A 9,900-nucleotide genomic window follows, 5' to 3' on the forward strand; every position below is an offset into this window, starting at 1 on the left:
TTAGCCTTCATGTGGGCATTCTGCTTGGACCAAATGGTAATGCCTTTTCCTTGGATTTGTAATGTGTGGAGGTCATTGCTTTTGTTAAAGGCTTTAGGTGGAATGGTGTTATTTTCAAAACATTTCATTGTTGTTCATCTTGCTTTTCATACTGAGAATCTCAGAGATCAGCTTATATTTAAATCCATGACTGTAGAATAACAGATCCTCCTAATAGGAGGATACTAATAGCCAGTTATTTCTGGCTGTGAAAGCTGACAGTTGTCTTCACCAGAGTAATTCAATCAGCAAGGAGTGATCTAATGTTAGACTTGGCTTTGACCACTAGTGAAAATACTGTAAAACAGCTGGTCATAGAAGTTAACTCTGAGTCAGTGATCAGAAGCTCACGTTAAACAAAGTAGATAAGAATGTGCCAATCTTAAAAAGGCAAACTTTGAGAAATCAAACTTACTAGTTTTTCAGACAGTGTGCAGTTCAATTGCTGAATTAATTTGCCAAATGATCTTTTGAAACCAAAAATGAAAAAAAAAAAGTGTGCGTGTGTGTGTAGGAATAGCAGGAAAAAAAGATGGACAGATTCAGAGAAGAAACACTGTAGAGAAAAAATACCACCCAGACTTAAACACCGAAGTGTTTATACAAGATCTATCTCAGGAAGTCCTTAAACCACAGCTCACTGCTGACAGGAAGCTACATCTGGGAAACAACTATTGTACCTTTGCCTTTTTCCAGTATTCTTTTTTGAAGCATCCTCTGTTTTCTGACACCAGATAACATATTTTTAAAAATGTTTAAATGAATCACTGTTACAATATTTAACCTTCTATAATACATTTTTCTTGATTCATGGGAAAAGCATTAGGAAATAGTTGGGTTTTGGGGGGAAATGAAAAAAAAAAAAAACAACTGGCAGTACTCTTGAGAGGATCTGATTTGTTCAGAGGGAAAGCTTTGCTAAGGAAGATCCAGAGAGCTTCAGAATTTTTTGGACTGTTTCAGTGGATAAGAGAATGATTTCCACCAGAGATGATGGGCATAAATTCCTGAACATAATTCCAGCTGAATTACTGATAACATTTTCTTTTGCAAACTGGTTTCTTAAAAGTTGCTTGGTTTATGCTGATCTTACTTGTCTGTTTTTCTATATTAGGCTTCATTGCTACAGTGACAAAGGTGGAATGATTAATTCCAGTGGTCCCTTAGGGTGAGGTTATTCAGGAAATACCTTGGGATTGCTTCCTCCTTTTAGTTTTGGGATGGCTAAGTTTGAAGCAGTAATAATGCTTTATTTCTTCCATTAGACGTAGATGAGAGGAATGGCTGAAAGTGAGTTAGTAGTTGTGTTAAACAGGTTCTTTGATGTTCCAGGTGATAATGACTTTCTGAGCAGTCTCAAATGTTTACAGATGCTCTTGAGTGGCCTTTTGCATTAGCAGCCTTGCTTCGAAAAGATTTTCTTTTGAGGCTACCAGTGTGCTTGAGTGAAGAAGAGCAAAATTTGCCTGATATGTAAGGAAAGGCTGAGAGAACTGGGTTTGTTCAGCCTTGAGAAAAGAAGTCTTATGACCATGTTTTGGTATTTAAAGGGTGGCTACAAAGATGGAGACTGTGTTTTTACAAGGAGTCACATGGAAAAGACTAGGGTTAATGGGTACAAATTACTCCTGGGGAGGTTGCAGTTGGATGCGAGAGGAAAATTTTTCACAGTGAGAACGATCAGCCATTGGAATAGTCTCCCCAGGGAAGTGGTGGATTCCCCAACATTGGACACTTTTAAGATTCAGCTGGATGGGGTGCTGGGCCTCTTGTCATTGTATTACTTTCATTTCCTTTAAAACTTGTGAATTTTTAACAATGCCGAAATGTCACTATAGAAGCACTAGTATTTCTGGCTGTCTCTGCCAAACATTAGTAGAAAATGCTTGTCATACTGAGTCACTGTTAAATTCCTTGTATTCCTAACAGGACTGATGTTACATTAGTTTAGTTTAGTTTAAAGTCTCTTTGGAGAACAGGACTCTATACAAAATTAACGCTTCCACGGTAGACCTGAGAAACCATGGGAAGGTTAATGAAGTTTGAAAAGTCTATATCTGTATTGCTTACAGAACTGATACCACTACAATTAAAAGCATTGGCACTTTTCTTAGTGACATGTCTTTTTCCACAGAAAGATTCTTTCTTTTCCTTTATTTCTAGAAAAAAAAATCAAAACTGTATAGAACAATGTTAAATATGAAAGATGAAGTGCAATTTAATGGTTTAAGTTAGCAGACTGCTCTGCGTGAGGTAAATGTTTTAGTGTTGAACTTTTGATTAAAGAAGCAAATTACAATTGTTGTTCTGCTTAGCAGATGAAACTCAGGAAAAGAAAAACTTCCATCCAAAACTACTCAGTGGATTAAACTTAATTCACAAATAGTTGGGGGAAGACTAAAGCCACATTTTTTACTACTTTATTATTTGGTGAAAAGTAATTAATTAACTTCAAGCTTACTCTCTCTTATTTAATAGTTGTTAATACTTAAAAGAATTGAAAAGTTAGATTGACTAGTTTGAGACACATGTACTCATGTTGTTCTTTGGCTTTGTTCTTTTTTCTTATGACTCAGGACACAAAATAGATATGACTGAGAAAGAAAAGCATAAGCATTACACAATAACATTTGTGGATAGAGCTATAATAAGGAACAGGCCGTTGTCACACACTTGGACCAGGGAAAAGGCTGATTATTTCTAAACTTATCCAAGAACTAAAATGCTCACAGCGTCCAGTTTACCAGTGTTCTCAGAGAAAACTTCAGTGAAAAGAAGTCAGTTTTTTCTGTTTTATACATCCAGTGAATCTTCAGAAAGCTGCCTTATATTTATTTTCCCTTCTTCTGTTTGTTTATTGTAATCTTTCTCTTTTAACATATCATGACACTGCAGTATAGCATCTAGTATAAGATACTTTTGAAGATCTCAAAATAGTTAAAGATCTGCATTTCATCACAAACAAATGTATGCAGGTTGTTAGGGTAGAGTGAATGAGCAAAAATGCTTAGTAGAAAGGAAGCAAGCTATTATACGGCTTGGAAAGGATTTTTGTGTTTTAACTGTGAATCTTTTGTTAATAGAGTTTTCTAAAGACTAATTTACTTTTTAAAAATATTTCATTATAGAGGTAATAAGAGACAAGAAAGCAGCTGCTCTTGTATGTATGAAACAGATGTAGGCTTCAGGCTTAAATATCAGGTGGCTGTATGAATATTTCCGTATTTCTTACAGATCTCATTAATGGGAGAGCTCTAACTCAAGAACTAAGTCGGGTCTAGATACATGATACACTTTGTGTGGCCATAGTAAGGCCAGAAACAATTTGATGAACGGCCCAAGTGGGTAGCTCGAGGAAGCTGCCTTGGTAAAATGTATTAGTATTATTGATTTGATGCATCTTTTTTGTTTATGTAGGTCTCTGTTAAATGTTATTTTTTGGCTTTTCAGCTGATTACAGCTTTTCTGTAACAAAACACATGCACCTTATTACAAGATGCATATTTTCTATTCTTTGACTCTGAGAACGGAGAGGGAAGTTTAGTGTGGGATTGGATTTTGACTAACCTCGACCTGTAGAGCAAAAGGGGTAGACTAGTATTTAATTTCCTACTTAGATTCTTTTTAGTGCTGTTCTTGCAGATTTTGTGAAAAGAATTGTGATTCCTTTTCAACGCACACATCAAAAGTAGAATTAATGTCATTGTGTTAAGAAAGAATATGTTCTTGTACTGTGCAGTTATTTTGTTTGCATGTGCTGAAATGATTTCCCACGGCATACTTAGGTTTTACCTAAATATACATTTTACAAATAGCATTTTTCACCTTCATATTACTGTAAAAAATTACCGTATTTAGTAAGGGCATAATCTGCTAAAACGTCTGTTGCAATTGGTATTCTCTGTCTAGATTTCTGTCAGGATGCATGTAGTACAGTACGCAGGCCAGTTCCATAGCCACACCAGCAAGTTACAGGGGATAGGAAAAAAATGATAGAAAATGGGGCCTCTGGAGGTCATCTGGTTCAATCTCCAACTCAATGCAGGGCTAACTTAAGAACTGGATTAGGTTACTCAAGACCTTGTGCAGCTGAGTTTTGTAAACCTCCAGAGATGGGGATTTACAGCCTTTCTGGGCAATGGTGTAGTGCTTGACCCCTTTTAAAGTGATTTTTCTGGGGAGTGGTTGTTTTCTGTTGTTGCTTTTTTTTTTTTCTTTTCCCTGTTCTAATTGGAATTTCCATTGCTGCAGCTTGTGTTAGTTGCTTCTTGTCCTGTCACAGTGCATCTCTGAGAAAAACCTGTCTCTGTTCTCTACAAGTCCCCCCCCACACCCCTTTTTGTCAGGGAAATAACCACAGTTACATTGCGCGCCTCTGGCCCCGTCTCTTCTCCAGCCTACACAAGCCCGGTTCCTTAGGCCTGTTCTCATCCGTCAAGTGTTCCTGCTCCCAGGCCGTCTTCGTGGTGCCGTGCTGGCCTCGCTGTAGTCTGACGTCTGCCCGGCGCCGGGGTGCGGCAGGACTGTACCGCAGCATTCCGGATGCAGCCTCATCGCCGCCAAGGGGATACAAAAGACCTGTCTTTAAAACCTTTTTGAAAATCGACTATTCTGTTTTGTTGCCGCCTCTGTGCAGATAGTAACATTGCATTTGATAAGAAGGCACACTACTAAGCAACATTTCCTGCAAATGGCATGTTATAATCTACCTTAAAAATAAAGTTAAAATTGTAATGTTGCTTTCTTAAAAGTCATAGGTGGCTAGAGAGGTACTTTTCTCCTTATAGGTCAGATCAGGGATATCTAAACAGTTGATATACTCAATTTAGCAGCAAGGGCTTAAATAGGTGTGGCAGCTTCTGAGAAGGCAGTGTGATCTGAACCCTTCTCTTCTTCTGGAGCTGGTGAACATTACTTCTTTCTTTAGGTATAGAGGGAGCCAAAAGAAACAGGCCAGTATAGGAGATGCTCTTGGCAGAGGGTGGAATTAAAAGTTGTATCAGTGCTGGAAATCTGTTTTGATTTTTGTTGAATGAATGCTTGATTTTAAAGATGGTCATGCTTTTCAAGGGACTTGTTTAGGAATAATGTAGTTGCTCATTATCTACCGTTGTTGAAGCTATTGCACATACTATAATAATGACAGTGTAGGTTCCATTACTATTGTTATCCATTTTTAAAAATACATTTGCCATTACTGTAACAGTTGGTTGGAACAAATCTTCTAACACTTTATGGAAGTATTGACTTTTTTAAAAACATGGGTTATAAACTGATTTTAGATTGTGTTCTGATAGGTAACAGACTACAAGTACTTTTTTTTGAACTAATTGTATGTAATACCATTTGTTGTTTGCAGTTGCATCTTCTTGTTTGCCATGAAATAATTTTCAGAACATTCGCTCCAGTTATTGAATTAGTTGGAGTTTTATGTTGGATTAATGGAGGTAGAGTTGTATATTAGAATTATGCTATGCACAGATGTTAACATTGACACAGTTTTTGAACCCATGAAGTACATTTGCCTGAATGATCCCTAAGTTTTATTCAGGTAAATGCAGTCTACACTGAAAACTTACTGAAGTAGTTATTCCAGTGAATGTCTCAATTTGGATGTGATCATTCTTGAAGAATGCTGGGCCTGTAATACACTATCTGTTCCAGAGTAAATATTGCAAAGTAGTTTGTCTATGCTTTCCAGGTATAGACAAGCCCAGAGTGGTAATGTGGCCGTCCAATACTGTTTTCTGGATCTGAAAAGAGGGAAGAATGATGTTTGTATAGCAAGCATATGCATGGTTATTGGTATGAGAAGTTAGCTTGATTGAATTAAGAAATTACATATGATCTAGAAAACAGCCTGGTACCTAACATCTTCGGGGTTTTGTCTGATACATTGCTATTTCAAGTCAAAAAATATTGCATGCCTATATGCTATGCATACGGTGCTTTTCGCTCAGCATAAGATGTAACACTTTCAGGTACAATGTTGGTGTTAATTATCTCTAATTAAAACAGTTATTAACACATTCTTACTTATTCACCAGACTAGCTTTACAATTTATTTAAAAGTGTATCCTACCAACATCAAATTTGAATTTTGTTAGTTGATGTTGCAAAGGTTAATTGAGCCAAAATAAGTTGCTCTCTCTAGTTGTACATTTTTGCTCAATTTTGCTTATATCTCATTATAAAAGAGATTGCTTGAAAAACTTGTGTTATTCACAGTTAAAATCAGTGTCGGTTGTCTGCTTGTACATGCATAGCCTTGCTACAACAAATTAGTCCATATAACTGCTGTACTCCAAACTGTCCTACAATAATAGATGTATAGGCATTTATCACATTTATCATAGAATAATAGAGTTGTAGCTGGAAGGGGTCCCTGGAGATGATGTGATCCAACCTTCTGTTGAAAGCGGGGCCATAGGTTAGGTTATCCAAGGTCTTATCAAGACATATCTTGAATATTTCCAGCAAGGGAAGTTGCACTCCTCCTCTGGGGAACCTATTCCAATATTTAATTGTTCTCACAGTGATGAATTTTCGCTTACATGCAGACAGAATTTCCCCCATCACCTCTTGTCCTGTTGCTGTGTATCACTCTGAAAAGATTATTTCCATCTTCTCTATAACTGCCTTTTAGGTACTGGAAGACTGGTTAGATCCCCTTCCTGCACCTTCACTTCTCCAGCCTGAACAAACCCAATTTCTTTAACCTTTCTTCCTAGAAAAGTTTTCCAACCCTGTAGTCATCTTGATGGCCATCCATGGGACCATCTCATAATTGTTTAATGTCTCTCTTGAGACATTTTGTCATGAATGCATTTCTGTGTGCTAACATAAACAATAAATAAGATACTCACTTCAGTTGGTGTTTGTAGTATTAGTGTGGATTTTGCCAAGCAGCTTTGCTGTTTTTACAAGAAAATGTAGACAGAGACTATATTCTAAATCCTGTCCAATGAAGACGCACCAGGGAGCAGTGTTGAGATTCTGATTTAAATACACATGTGCAAACCTGCATCTGCCTCCCTATTGAAAGTGTAAATAGTAAGCAGAGGTTCTCAAGCCTATCAAGAGCTGAAAAGTTAATTAATTGTATAGTTTACAGTTTCAACATGAAAACATTTGAGGTCCATATTTTCATGTCAGACTGTTTCTGTCAACTCTCATTGTAGCTTTAAAGCAATTTAAATAACTATTTAAAACTCTAAGTAATATATTTGTAATTTATTTAAGAAAGGCATTTATTTTTAAAGTTTCCCTTTTCCCTTTACTTATATGAGTATTTGTATAAGGAAAATTCTCTTCTTTATATGTTTTTTTAAGGTGCTTCTCATTACTTACTCTCTTCGAAAGACAGAAGTCATGTGGTTTGAAGACGTAGTTGTTCTCCCTTTCATGTAGATGAATGTTCACAAAACAACAGTGACACAAACAACAAAAAAAAGATTGTCAAATACAGAAAATGTACTTTCAATTCATCCTTGTGTTGAAGATACAATGTTCCAGAAAGCAATCATGTTAGATACTTCCCCTCTTAGTACCTTACTAGCAACATCATTACAAGCATTGCTTTTACCTGTGTTTTTGGAAAAAAGTTTTTGTGGTATTGTGAGTATTCACACTCTCATTAGACTGACGATATGCAGTAGAAGATGCCAGAGAATGGCAGCAATAGCTGTTTTGGAACTTGGAACTGTATAAGTAAAAATTATACAAATCTTTTTAATTGAGAACGTTTTTTGTCTTTTTGACTCAGCCTCATTATAGTTCTGCATTTGTGCATGTGTGTGGTACTGATGCTGTGTTCTGGCTAGCTGGCATCAGATAGAAGTGATAAACCTGGTCGTATTCCCACCTCTACTTTCCCGTGAGTGATCCCATTCACTTGGCCACTGTGCTGGCTATGTGTATTACAAATCACATGTTGTTGCCTTGGCAAAGATTTGTTTCCAGTTGTTTTTAGAGTACTCCAAGTCCTACGAAGGTTAACCAGTATATACATTTGGTTTTGTAGAAAAATTTTCCAGGCCTTAGTCCATGGAAAATATCCAGTCTTCTTGCAACCAATGATACCACAAAACTGTTGGCTTTTCTGACTATGAGCTAATCTCCTAAGAATGGTGGTTTTGGTTTTACAGACTGCTGACTATAGTGATTTGGACTTTCTACCACTTAGTTAATTGATAAGTTGCTTTCTCTCTGTCCTCTACTTTATTTAGTATGATACAACCACACTTCTGTACATGGGAAAAGGCTTTCATAAATATAGCTGGACTACAAATTGGAAACATATTTTTGTCTCTTATGGTTTTCCTATCAAACCAGTGTCATTATTCAACTTTTGGCGAGAAAAAAGGGAAAATAATTACTTTCTGTACGTTCCCTTTTGTTATGCATGCCAGTTACTGCGTGTCTTGTAGACACTGCTTCCTGTTACTAAAAGAGTGCTCTATACCCAGACATCCACGTTACACTGCAGCATATGTGTGTTCAGGGACGTCTGGGCTGGGAATATCTTTAGAAAGTGTATGTGATGATAAGTAGGGAACTATATTTGTTCATTAAAACATTTAGCTTTTTTTTTTTCCTCCTTTTAATAGCATGTGTTTGTCGTTGTCACAGTAACAGTACAATTTACCAAACAAATGTGGAATATTATTATAGTCCTTGACCAAAATGCTAAGAACAACAAATTGAAGTCCCCAGGCTAATGCGAAATACTTCCCTGTTAGCTAATCATTCTTTGTTGCAAAGTAGTGAATGTCTTGACTAACAAAAACACCATAGAGCAGCTGTTTCCGAACTTATTTGCATTTTTAGAATTGCACAGACCCTTAGCAGAGCATTATGCACTAAAGTATTTCAAGTATACAGTAGTAGTGTGTTTTAACCACTTAATTTTGTGGTTTTTAGCCCTACTATTTCACAGGATAGTTTTATATCCATTATAAAAAAGAGTAAAAAATGAAAAAAAGACCCCCAAAAAAGACACAATTGAGAATGGTGTTTTGAATCTTTATCTGCACTGGTTTTTTACGATCAGTTTTGCAGCTGTGTATTTGTCAGACAGTTTTAGGTACTGTAAGTTTTTGATTATTCCTTGTGCCTGCAAATTGTCATAAACCTCCAAAAGTGATTTGAAATTCTTAATTGTTAAGAATAAATGGTGCTGCTACTTCTACAGGCTGCACATTGTTACATATTTTTGATAAGGACTTTAACCACTACTTTTGTTAAGTCTTCCTGGTCATAATATTTATATTTCATGAGGTCTTTCTGACAGGGAAATACTGTTCAGTAACTGTCTGTTACTGAACTTGTGGAAAATAGAGGGTAACAATAACTTGCCCAGGTCAAAGAAATCTCTGACAGAACAGAAAATTTGAACACAGATTTTCTGACTTCCAGGCAAATGCTTTAAAAAACAGAGTTCCGTTTGTTTCTGCTACTGCGGTTTAAAGTAATACCATCCCAGCTTTTCTCATTGGTATAACTTTGTACATGTGATTTATTGGACTGAAAGTATTTTGTCTTTCATAGCATGTTACGTCAGTCTTTCTTAATGAGGAACAAGTCACACACTATAGCTGTTGGTGAAAATTTTAAAGCTTACATGCTTGAGCTGAGGTTCATCAGAATTGGGTGAGGCTGCCATTGATTTTGGAAGGTTTGGGATTATTTTTCTTACGAGCACTTTGTTAGTACCCATCAACTCAAAGTATGCTTATTTGTTATCTGCTTCAGTGCTATTTTCTCTTTCTCAGAAGCCTTGAGTATTGAATAAAGAAATAATAGGAGAAGCTTAACTGTGAATCAAGACGCAAATATACAGACTTAAGTTTGCAACCTGCT

Source organism: Phaethon lepturus, unplaced genomic scaffold (genome assembly GCF_000687285.1).
Source record: "Phaethon lepturus isolate BGI_N335 unplaced genomic scaffold, ASM68728v1 scaffold35480, whole genome shotgun sequence".
Lineage (NCBI taxonomy): Eukaryota > Metazoa > Chordata > Aves > Phaethontiformes > Phaethontidae > Phaethon > Phaethon lepturus.